This window comes from Protopterus annectens, chromosome 6.part0, assembly GCF_019279795.1.
Source record: "Protopterus annectens isolate FY-2018-M chromosome 6.part0, PAN1.0, whole genome shotgun sequence".
Taxonomy (NCBI): Eukaryota; Metazoa; Chordata; order Ceratodontiformes; family Protopteridae; genus Protopterus; species Protopterus annectens.
In genome coordinates, this window is record NC_056737.1 from 1,990,416,935 (window position 1) to 1,990,430,386 (window position 13,452).

Here is a 13,452-nt window from a genome sequence, read left to right on the forward strand (position 1 = left end):
AACAGGTTTATTGTTTTAACATATAAGAGAAATATCATAACAATTTTATACAAGTAATTAAAAATAGGTATTATTATAATATTCAACATAACAACTAAAGTATTTACAAAGACATCCACTACAATCAGATCAATTAATTAAACTAAAATACCATGCTATTGAAATTAAAATTTTTTTAACAAATTTTGTAAATTATCCCATACAATAAAATAAGATGTTTTTCTATTTGTTCTAGTCCTAATTGTGTTTATTTCCATATGGCACACTATATTCATAACATTTTTAAATTCATTGAACGAAGGAGGTGTATCTGAAATCCAATTTCTAGTTATTATTTTCCTAGCCACTGCTAGAATAGACCATAACAAGGGAAGCTTAACATTGAACACTTTTAAGAACAAGCAGCAGCAACAAAATAAAGTAATAAAGTAGGAAGAGACAAAAATATATTAAAATGAGCTGAATAAAGGGTAATTTTTCTAACTAGTAATGGAGGAGACAGATGATAATTCAAGGATAAAAAACTAAGGGGATTGGCCTTCCCAAATTATCTCACTGTACTCAGCAGAATAAGCTGATGCGATAAGACTGGGAGGAGTGTCCAATATTAAATTTATAGTAGAGGTGGACAACTCAAAAGCCACTAAGGCAATTATTCAATGGTCATCTTCCTTTGGTGCTTGAAATAACCCATAATTGTATCCATTGTCCTTCTTCACAATTGAGGATTACTTGGATTGCTTGACAGACCAGAAATTATTTTACAACAGAGTATTCTGTATCTGGTCTCTTGGAGTTGGAGCAATCCCTTCTAAAGGTGGAGATGAAAAATTATGTTGTGCAGCTAGTGGATACCACCCATCTTCCCTAGCCATCTGTCCTAGTATAGGAATAATCACTGCTGCCTAAAAAGAGAGAATGTCCCTTCCAGGTGGTGGAAGAGAAGGGGGCTCTATCTGGTAGTTACTGGGTACCTCCATTGCAGTACATCTATCCCATAGGCCTGTGTCCATTGCTGTATTTGCACTGAGTCTTTCATACCCTAAAGCATTGCTCTTTTTTCTGAAATTGCTTATGTTGTTTACACTATTTCTACTTTTTTGCCTCTTGTAAAAAGGGTAAGCTACTGATATCTAATTTCTCAAATTTGAAATAGGTGTATAAAACTATTAAGTGATTCCATCTTTTTCACTTTTCATGCCAACTTTTTAAATAACTCCTGAAATGGCAGACATATAGAATGTTTTCTTGAGTGGACCATTAAGTAACTGTTCCTTAACATTGACAGGGAATGGGTGGATGTAAAGCCAAGCACGTATCCTGAGTACAAGACCAGAAGCCAAGCATCTACTATATCATACCTGCCCATGTGCTTGCCTACCTTTTATATAGTCAGAGGTAGTTTACCAATCTTGTCCTCAAGTGAGACATTAGAAGTCCCTGAGCTACTTCATTAGTCTGTTTATGTTCCCCTGGTATTGCATATATGAGTTTGGCAATTAATAGAGTTTATACATAAACTTATATTCTGCCTATTGAGGACTATATTTTTAATTAAGGCTTGGCACAAGCTTACATCTCCAACATAATTTCAAAGATGTTACAGGAAGAGTTGGGGCTGGGTTCTTATGTAAATATTGGTGATGTTTCTGCTCTCAGAAATATTTGCCAGTGACTAACAGTCCTGTTCCAAAGAAACACTGTGGAACACACCTTCAAAGGCCTTAATGTCAAGGTGAATAAGAGAAGGTCTCAGCTGTTCACTTCTGTGATAGTTTAATGTGTCTCTTTCTTAAAGGTGACCATTCCCTCATGCCCCATTTAAATGTATCTAAAAAGTAATGTCTTCTGGAGGTGAATCTGTAAACAGAAAATCCTCAATACCATTGTTCAAGACATAGGCCAACTATATCTGAGCCATGTATACCAGATTCAGTTTGCTTCTGATTTCTGACATGGGTGATGCATCTTTTTACCGACTCTTACCCCAGAGACATAAAGAAACAGACCAGTAGTCAGTACTTAGGCTGGTCTTTGTAACACTGTGAAGTACTCCTCAGCATTTTTATACTCATAATTAACTGGAACCCCCTTAGGCAATCTTGTGGCTGGTGTCTGATCTACTGGAATCTGGTTTGTGGACATCTCGATGATTTGTGCCCTTTCTCAGTAAACATCTATGGATCTGTTGTTGGATGCCTAATAAACTGAAGTACATTATTTAGATGACATGATTTCCAGAGTGGGCAGTTCAGCACTGCTATGATGGATGGGTGGTTGGGGAGTCTTCATTGTTTGGCTGGGTAAGCATTCACAAGATCTAGTTATAAATGAGTTAAAGACCAATCTGCCATATATGTTTTACCTACATCAGTATCTCCATATTTTGAAAATGCAGATATGGCAGTAGATAGAACTTCTTGTGTAAGAAAGGAGTGAACCACATTCTCCATGGTCTCAGAGGACACAGGCCATACTGTGATAACTTCCTCAATCACAAGATGTTAGACATCTGTGTGCCACTAAATACACATAAGTACATTTTATGAGCTCTCTTTGCTCTCATGCTTCAGCCTTATAGCATACCTTAGTGCCTCACATATATCACTGCATCTGCCTTTTTACCCCAGATTTTTTGATTTGTGATTTGATTGATTTGTGCTGGAGATGGTATGGAACCTAAGGGCCTCCAGGGGAGTCTTGCTGTCAGTCTTTGGCTGAAGGATTACATTCCTTATGGCTTACTACTGTTACATCCTGCTCCCTGCGATTGTGTTGATTCCATCCATAGGATGGAAATGCAGTGAGGACATGCAACATCTAGTCCTGTCTCTGGAGTAACTCAGGCAAGTCCACCACTTTTTCCCCCCTAGGACCACATCATCCTGACAACATCCTCAGTCTCTGTCAGGAATTTTCATGAAGAATGCCCATACAGCCCTCTCCTAGATGGGTCAGCCCATCCATCCTTCCCAGCACCTCAGAAGCCTGAGCCACTAATCAAACCTCGGCTATCTGGGCAGTACTGAGGGCTTTATCCCTCTATTCCACGTCACTGGCCTGAGTATATATTTTTACTTTTCTCTAGCTTCCTGTGTCACATATCTATTAGGAGACTTGCAATTTCTTGTTTTACAGAGAAGTCATTAAAGAAGGCTTGGGTTTTTCCAGAGGTTATCTGGCAAAATAGTGGCAGACTTCCCTTTTGCCAAAGCAAGGATCTCAGTGAAAGCCTTAAAATTTCTAGCTCATCTGAAAAGAGTTGTTTCATTAAATGTAACGCTATTTTCAAAATATATATATCTTACGGCAATTTCATAAGCAAAAGCGATACTGCATGTGATCATTTTAGGGGAAGTCTATCCTCCCACAAGAACATTTGCTGGTAAGTTTTTTGGGGATGTCATTAAACATGAAAATTCCTGAAATAGAACCAAAACTCTAGATGACACAGATAAATCACTTCACTATAAAACAAACAAAATAAAGGTAGTCCTGAAACATGATTCATGGTTTATTAAAAGCACACAGGCTCAAATAACAAGCTTTCAATTATCATCACACATTTTCAAGTAATTAAAGTCATATCAAAGAATAAACAACTATATAGTCACAGAAAACCACGTGACTAAATGTACACTTCTGAAACTAATTAATGCATAATTTAGTAAGACTTTCAAACTTGTTTTAAAGTAATAGCATTGTTCAGTCTAGGGAAGTTAGATATATTCAACAGAGTCATGCACGTATACTCCTTAAACTTAAATTTGTTTACAACATCCCCACCATGTAAATGAGCATAAATGAGCATACACAGATTATAATACTAAAATAAAAGTTTGTGATATCTAGGTAGGGCATTATGTATTTAGCCTATTTTAATATCTGAAAGGTGGTCTAATATTATTTCCTTTAATTTTCTATTCATTTACCTTTTATAGAAAGATTTACACAACTTGAATAATCCTAAATATATAACATTATGTCTGTCACTGTCTGCAAGGAAGCTGAAATACAAAGACAATTAAAAAAATACAGTCCCTACATTTTGTAGAGGGATATGAATCCCATCTTTGACTTTGCCCTCCCCCCATTTACTTGTGAAGTGTAGTAGAATAGTCATCAGCATCATCATTCATATTCATAATCATCCCTATTTTTCCTATTTTATACATAGGGTCAGGGTGTCATGTCAACCGTCACCATCTCTCTTGATTCAATGCCACTCTCCTGCCTTCTTCAACCCTCATGCCTGACCGTTGCAGATCTTCTCTCATACAATCCATCCACCTCTTTGCTTGATGCCCTCATTTCCTCTTGGTATCTTTTTGTCCATCTCAAATCTTCTTCATGAGATTGCTTCTGCTTTTCTGCACGTGTGCCCAAACCACTGTAATCTTGTTCTCTTTGACCTTTTTTGCAAATGGAGCTACTTCGGGTTTGTTTTTATGTCCTAATTTCTTCATCTGTCCCACAGTGCACATCCTACTGCCAATCTCAGTCTCTTCATCCCCATTACCTCTAGCTTCCTCAAATGCTCTGCATTTACTTCCCAAGTTTCTCTGCCATACAGTAGTACTGATCACACTACTGTCTCATACACATCACTTTTTTGGCTTCTTTGGCATTCTAATGTTGTACACAACCCCTGATACTCTGTGGCAGTTGGCTGTAGCCCCTCTGATTTGGGTCTATATTAGATCAGCAAAACGGACACATATAGACCGAAATCCCAAAACCGTAGGTCCCCCCTTATCTGCTGGTTTTATGGTGATGTACTGATTAATCTGTAACTGTTTAAGTGCTTGTTGTTCATTAGCAGTTATATTGTAAAATCTCTTGCTATGTACATCATTACAAAATAACTCATACAGATCATTAGTACATAATTATACATAAGTATTAAAGGCGTCCAGCAATGGATGTACTATCAGAGTTATAGTACTGGGTTTGGTAAAAGAAAATGAATGTTCCGTACCTTTCAAGTTTGGACTTGAAACTGTTTATTTGTAATGTCATGCTAAAAAGGTACTGCACATTCATATAAGTGCTAATGAACAACAAGCATTGAAACAGTTACAGAATAATCAGTACATCATAAAATCAGCACATAAGGGGGGGCCTAAGGTGATCATGGATACTAGTTATTATGATACAACTATGAGTAATATGCTGAGTGATGAGCTAAGTGGTATGAAAAATAGGATAGATTCTACATTATTAGCACTTTTGAATACCAGAGCCATTAATGAACAGTTATATAGATATTGCTTAGTTGACCATCCAAAGATACCATGTATTCAGGGCATACCAAAAATGCATAAGAATCCTGTTTGCCTACCTTTTAGACCCATTGTCTTGGGTGACGGGTGGCTAACAGAGCCTTTTTTTATATTTACCGAAAAACATTACGTCCTATTTTGAATAAAAACAAATATCTGCTACAAACACCAAAAACGTTTTACAGGAATTATATACGTTTTTTCATAAAAATGTCATCAATTAAAATTTTTACTTTGTAACCATGGACGTTAGGTCCCTATTCACAGTAATACCCAATGAGACAGGAGTAGTCTTCTTAAAGTAATATTTGGTCTCCGAGGGGAAATTAAATAATGATAATATCTATTTATTGAGTAAATTCATGGAGATTGTCCTGAACAACAATGTCTTTGTCTTTAAGGACCAGTACTTTCTACAAATTGATGGCGTAGCTATGGGCACCATGTGTACCAATATCTACGCCAACATATTTATGGCCAAATGGGAATATTAATACATTTTGCCAACAGGGAATATACCATCCTTATCCCTTTTTATCACCATTTTGTGGATGACTTGTTTTTCATCTGGACTGGTAATATAGAAACACTCAGTAGGTTTTATGAGTGTATATACAGAACCTTAGCACTTATGTAAAGATTGATATGGCAGTAGCAAGCAATGAAATAAAGTTCTTAGATGTTTGCATTAAGAAGCAAACAGATGGACACATCACTACTACCATACACAGAAAATCTTGCTCTAGAAATAAGTTGCTACACAGGAACAGCATGCACCCCCCACATATTTTTTCTAACATTGTAAGGGGCCAAACCATCACAGCCTCCAGACTAAATGTTTTGGATGAAGGTTTTCAGGATGAATTATAGAAGTTGCACACCAGCTTTGTTAGCAGGGGTTACAATAATGAGTGTATCAAACAGACTAGCAATGATGTATGCACAATGAGAAAAGATTCAGCCAAGCTGTATTATTCTTCAGCAAGTAGACCTTCACATGGAAAGACTATGAACAGATTAGATTGGCAAAACTGCACTTTGTATTATTTCAGTGATGTCCAGTACTTCAAGGAAATAATCTGTAAGAACTGGAATGTATTAAAAACGGACAAAAGGATAAGAAATATAGTAAGCGAGAAACCTACCTTCAGGTACAAAAATAAGAAATCGGTTAAAAGGATGCTATGTGGATACAAAGAGGTAGGAGTAGATGGCAATGGACACAGAAACACCTTACCTTGTGGAAAATATTTATTGTGAACATATAGATTCAAGTGGTTGTTTTGTCCACCCCAATAATGGGAGAAGATATACATTTCATGTTAATGCAGATTGCAATAGCACAGATATGATTTATTTGGCCCATTGCACATCTTGTAGCGGTTTTTATACAGGCAAATCTAACAGACGCCTGAGGGACTGTATCCGAGAACACCTATACAATATTAGAACCAAAAATATTAATAATGCGGTAGCTAAACAAATAGTAAATGCTAGTAATGAACATACCTTCAAGTTCATGTGCATTGACAGGGTGACACAGGGTCAGTGCTTGGGTGATTTGAGAAATCACACAGAGGTTACAGAAACAAAATGCATCATCAGGCTTCGAGCTGATCTATGGCCAGGTCTAAATGGAATATTCCACTGAGACCAATACTGAAAGCAAGGCCATTGTATAAATGAATGGCAGAGTAGTAGTAGTATGTATTTTTTTATATTAGAATGTTCCTGGATATATGCCTTTTACCCACTTATTTTACATTATTGCATATCGAGATATGTAAGTTGAATTTTAGCATTTGTCTATATGTATGATGTTTTATGAACATACATTTTTTCAGCTGTTTCAGGAGTGGATAATGCTACAGTTTTACTTGGATTTGTTGCAGGAATCCCCCCCCCCCCACTCCTTTTCACTCATACTTTGTGTAGATTTTGTTTATTCTGAAGTTTGCACAGGTAAATGGGTAATGTTTGAATATGGAAACAGGGTGATTTAATTATTTGTATCAGTGCAGGAACTTTTTATCTAATGCGCAGCAGATTAGATCATGCTTTATAGTTTGCATAAGTAGTTGAGCAATCTTGAACATTTAATGTTTTCCTAAGAAATAATTTGTATTAGTTGTGAAACTTTGTATCTAACATGTAACAATTCAGACCATGTTTTGCAGTTTGTATAGACAGCTGAGTGCTTCTGAATATTGCAACAATGTTATTTAGTTATATGTTTCTTTAAGTTAGTTCATTTGTATCAGCTCAGGTCATGTGATCGCTCTAGCACAGTGTACTGGCAGCAAAGTGATTTTAAATCAGGCAGTATGTTTTAGCTTTTTTATAAGTTCTGAAGAAGTGAGCCGGTTACTCATGAAAGGGCTTATCTGTTTTATGTGAAATAAACTACTGGTTGCTGTTACTCTGGCCGTGTTTTGGACCATACTTTTTCTTGGATTTTTAGTTAAAAAAATTAGGGTAGAAATAAAAGAAACAGAAACGTGGTTAAATAGCAACAATAATTATTTACAGGGACTTACAGAGGTTAAAAGTAGTGTATAATAACAGGAATCTCAAAGAGCAAGAAAGGACAACTGCAGACTGAAAAGAGAAAATAAAGGACTACCTGTAATATGCATGAGTGTAGAAGGATCAGTGTTAAGCAACTGTTTCTGATAATAACTCCAGAGCACAAAAGATTTTTGCACGATGGCTTAGTCAACGGAAAATAGAAATGGTTAATGCCAAGCTTAGGGAGCCTATAAAAAAGGAAAATAACCAGAGATCCTGTAGAGGTATTAGAAATGTTTTGGAAATTTTATGAAAATATGTATAAATTAAAGAAATGTACAAATCAAGAAAAAATACAAATGGAAATATTTATGGGAGAATTAAATATACCAAAGTTACAGCATGATAACTTAATTAACAGTTAGGATAGGTGGAAAGGAGATAAAATGGTGATGTGTAACCAATCTACAAGAAAGTCCAAGAATAGATAGTATTCCTGTGCAAGTTTGGAAGTTGGCAAGGAAGAAAGTAGTAAAGATCTAGAAGGTTTTGCTTGACTGTTTTAAAAGGAGGAGAAGCACCAACATTCTGGAAGAAGACACATCAGATCCAGCTTCATATAGGTTCAACAGAGTAATGTTGTTTTTTATGAGTAGATCAAAGTAAGCATTTGCATTCCCTCAAAATAAGGTTGATAATGAGGCTCTATGAGGGATCAGAACAAATTCCCTGCAGACTACTCCGCCAGAAATACCGGGTAAGCAAATTGATATGTCTAATGAAATTATTGTTTTCAGCTGTGATACTATGTCTAAGCAATTCAAATTCTGTAAGGCCTTGATTGAGTTTAATTCTGATGGCTGCCAAAAAAACAATTACTAGAAAATGGAAATCAAAGTCTAAACCAACTGTATTAGAAATAGGGAATACAGTAACAGAAATAAAAGAGCTGGAACTTAGATCTTTAGAAAAGCGTAGGAGCAAATTATGTAGAAAAAATGGGAATTGTGGGAACAATGCATGCAGAATAATGTTTTGAAAGAGGAATGATGTTTAATGGAAGGTATGAATTGAATGAGCTATGTCAGATTGAAAATTACTGTATATAAGATTACATATGATGTATAATGTTTGCAACTGAAAATATGTCAATATGAGTTGTTTTCATTTATATAAATGTATGACTGCCTATGTAATAAGTGATAATTCAATAAAGATTTTTTTGTTAAAAAGGCATCTAACCCCAATCTGATGGGCCTACTGCATATCCACTAAACAAACACCAGAAGTGCACATTCTAAAGAATTAAACCTTGCCTGTGATATAAATAGGACCTGCTAGAGAGACAGGTATATGTCTAGGAGACTACCCCTTCTCTAGAACAGGCTCACCATCCATGTGAATTAGAGTTCCTCCCTCACTCAGTTCAAGTGTAACTTGGACAATTGGTTGGGAAATAGGATTCATCCCTGGTTTGACACCTATTTTGGTAAGCATGGCTAGGCTTAAAAAGGCCCAGTGGTTATTAGCCTAGCATACACATCTATGAACCTATAAGAACACACTGGCAAAAATTATGATTAATTTTCTTCAGGTTATCCCCCCCCCCCATCACTCTTGTACTAGCCCTACAGTTAGGCTATGTCTCTGCAATTATATAAGGGGACCTTCACTGTGTCACTACTAAACAGAGGCACAGTATTCTAAATCTAATCTGTACATTTTTGTACCATTTCATGGGGTGGCAAAAGCCACATTACTATGGCTAGGCTTACAAATGCCGCAGGGCAGATAGCCTAGTACTAAACTATGAAACTATTCTCCAAGGTAAAATAATTATAATGTCTCACATCTTAGGGAACTCACCCTAACTTAATTGGTCCATTCAGTATCTTGATTGGGTCAAAGGTGCCAAAAAACATTTTAAAGTAGTAAGATTTTGACACAGTAAAAAATCCCCAGATGTTCCACTGTTTGTACCATAGTGCAGCAATGAATAGCATATACTTTTTAATCACATAGTAACACAAATGGACAAAAAATGTCCTTGAACAAGACTTGAACCTACAACTGTCAGCAGTTAAAGTAACATTTTATCCACTTACCAACAAATATCGTTGATGAGAAGGAATTCATATTAAAGCATAAAGCTTATTAAAGTCTTTGTTGAATGTGCTTGACTCACATACCTCTTACATTTCCATAATGTCAGCCAGTTTGTAAAATAAATATATGCACATACTGGGGAATTTGCAAAGTGTGATGTAAGGCTTCTATTAAAAGCTGATTCAGTCTTATTAATTGGCATAGTTATACCTATTTTTATTTTATTTGTTGTAGCTATAATGCTTTCAAATTTTAATCATAGCCCTCCTAATTACCACCTCTCATTCCTCCCCATACTCCCCTCCTCCAAGCTATACTACCTTGTACTAACTCCTCTCCCTACCAACTTTACACTAACTGACTCACCTCACTTCCTAATTCTACTCCAGCCCTTTTATTCCACCTCACCCCAGAAATAACTAACCACAACCAACATTCAGTATACCATTACTCCTTTTCTACCCTACCAATTCACCCTCTCTCACCCACACCCATCTACTTTCATCTTAGCCTCCCATATTTAAACACTACCCAGCTATGTCTCTTTTCTTTAACATCTTTCTCCTCATACTCACTCTCCACCTCTCTCTCTCTCTCTCTCCTTCTAAGTCTAACATTATATCACACAACCTATCTTCCTTCCCCACCCTCCCCCCACCATATCAACCCACTATCACACCCTGCCTAGCTACACTGCTATCTGCTCTAGCCTATATCTAACTAATCCTATTCTACAAAAGAAAATTATCCTTCTCCCCACACAACATAGCACTATTTATCACCAAGATCACAAACACTTCGCCAACACAAAAAAGAAGCCTCTTCCTAGCTACTTCCCATCTCTCTGTAATTTGGCCCTCTGTGGTGACATACACCCAAATCTAGGCCCTTCACCACCTTCTCATAATTCTCCCACCTCCATAAAATGCTTAAACTTTACCACTGTTAATCTCCAGAGCATTAGGAACAAAATTCCCCACCTACATGCTTGGCTAAGCCAACGCAACCCAGATTTCACCGCCATCACTGAAACATGGCCAAAGCCATATATCAAAGATTCTAAAATTCTTCCCCCAAACTACTTCTGCCTCAGATCTGACAGACTCCACAAAAAAGGCGGAGGTGTCACCTTACTATTCCCAAGCACCTACACAGTCATTCGTACTCTAGGCCAATTCCCCCTTTCCCTTCAGCTGAGTTACTAGTTACTTTCCTCAAAATCAACAACTGCAAAAGCCTTTGTATCATAGTTATATACATCCCCTCAGGTAACAACTGTTCTATTCTAGAAGACATTCTAGCCTGGACAAGCCACAACATACAAAACAAAACTATAGTACTAGGCTAGACATCTCCAATAATAATCCCTCTACAAACATTAACCTTCATACTTACTCTCAACTTATAACTGATATTACCAGACCTGACAAAAATAGAAACAAAGGGTCAACCTTGGACTGGATCCTGGTTTCTGATTCTGACAAATTCTCTTCCTCAGGTAATCGTCCAGACAGCATCAGCGACCACTCTACAGCATTCACTATACGTAATCCCACCTCTACACCTAGCTTTCACCAATATAGATATTCTAGAGATTTATCTCATTTCTCCCAAAATACCCTCAATGACATCCTGCAGAAAGCAAACTGGAGCCCACTAAAATCTCTTCCACTCAATGAAGCTGTGGAATTCTTTAATTCCGCATTTCACAGAACCCTAAATAGTCTTGCCCCCCTCAAACTAAAGAGAGTCAAATCAACACATGCCTACCTAGGAACAAAGCCTGGAAATCCTGGCAAGAAAACAAAACACCCTCCAACCTTATTCAATACAAACAACTTAGAAATCAGGCTAAACGTTTAGTTGCCAAAAACAAAAATAATATATCCAATCTATTCAAGACCAGTGTAAACAAAATCCCCAAAAATTCTGGGGAGCTATTAATTCCCTACTCCACCCAGGCACTAAAAATACCCCATGCCCATACCCAGATAAACCCCCCTCTGAGCTAGCCACAATCTACAATACATACTTTATTGACATCATTACTACTACCTTCCCACCCATCAACCCAGACACATTAGGAGCACCATCATCACATAATCCCTCAAATCTCCTACCCAACTTCTCACTATCACCCATTCCCACATCCACCATCCAAAAAATTCTCCTTAAACTAAAACCTTGTACAAATGCCCCTGATAATCTACCCACAGAATACCTACAATTAGCAGCCCCTTCCATTGCTTAGCCTATCAGCATCCTCCTCAATAGGTCAGTTCAAGAATCCTGTATACCAGATATCTGGAAGAAAGCATTTGTCATTCCTCTTCATAAAGGTGGTAACAACTCAGACATCTCAAACTTCCATCTTATTGCCATTCTTTCCCCCATCTCTAAAATATTAGAGAAGTGTATCCGTATATACAGCTCCTAAATCATTTAGTCAAACACCAACTACTCTCCCCCACTCAACATGGCTTTAGGCCTGGACATAGCACCAACACTGCCCTTATTTCCTTCTTAGACACGTAGTTTACCAAACTACCTCAATAACAGGCAGCATTCCACCAAATGACAGCACTCTTCCTCCCCTTTCATTCCCACTAATACAGGAGTTCCCCAGGGTTCAATACTGGGTCTCCTCCTCTTCACCATATTTGTCAATAACTTTCATCAAACTCTAACCCATAGTTCTGTCATCCAATATGTGGATGCCTCAACAATAATCTGCTCCTCAAAATTTCTCACCAAATGACAGCATCTCACCCAAGAAGCATTCAACTCTACTAAGCACTGGATGACCCAGAATCACCTTGCCCTTTACCCCAATAAAACTAAACTCCTATTATTTACTCCCACAAAATCCAGCCCCATTGACAAATCTCTGTTTACTGTTATTTCCCAAAATAACACTGTCATACAAGTTGACCCGAGTACAAAATTGCTAGGTGTCATTATCAAACTTCACATCCACAGCAACATCAAAAAGATGCATCAAAAGCTTGGTGCCCTATACAGACACAATTACTACCTCAGTCTCTCTGCTAAAGAGGCCCTAGCCTCATCATTCCTACTTCCAACTGTGCTGTATGGTGCCCCTATCCTCACCAATCTACAATTCCCTAAAAAGTAAGCTTGACTCCTGCTACAACAAAAATCACCAAATTTACTACAAACACAAAATACTCTACCCACCACTGCTCCTCACTGCAGCAACCAAATTGGCTAGAATCTCTCCACCAAGGGGTGGGAGGTTGGCGTAATGGTTAAGGTGCTTACCTTAGAAACACAAGGTGCGGGGTTTGATTCTCACATGGGGTAATTGGCTAGGCTTAAAATGGTCCCCGAGGACAGTTAGCCTAGTACTAATCTATGAATCTATGAATCTATGAATCTTACTTACCTACAATTAACCACAGCCCACAATTTAATCTTCCAGCCTGAAAGCTGCCCTTCCATCTCTTCCATACTGGCCATATACCACCCCAATCATCACCTTAGGTCAGAAAACAAAATGCTGTTGTCTATAGATAAACCAAAACTCTCTGCTGGC

General features: G+C 37.5%; 1 protein-coding gene across 4 annotated transcripts in view; it reads right to left on the bottom strand.

Annotated features, from left to right (window-relative positions):
* The window catches only part of CCDC141 (coiled-coil domain containing 141), a 2,268,332-nt gene that overhangs the window by 933,146 nt on the left and 1,321,734 nt on the right, over positions 1-13,452 (bottom strand). The gene's annotated exons all lie outside the window — the stretch shown is intronic.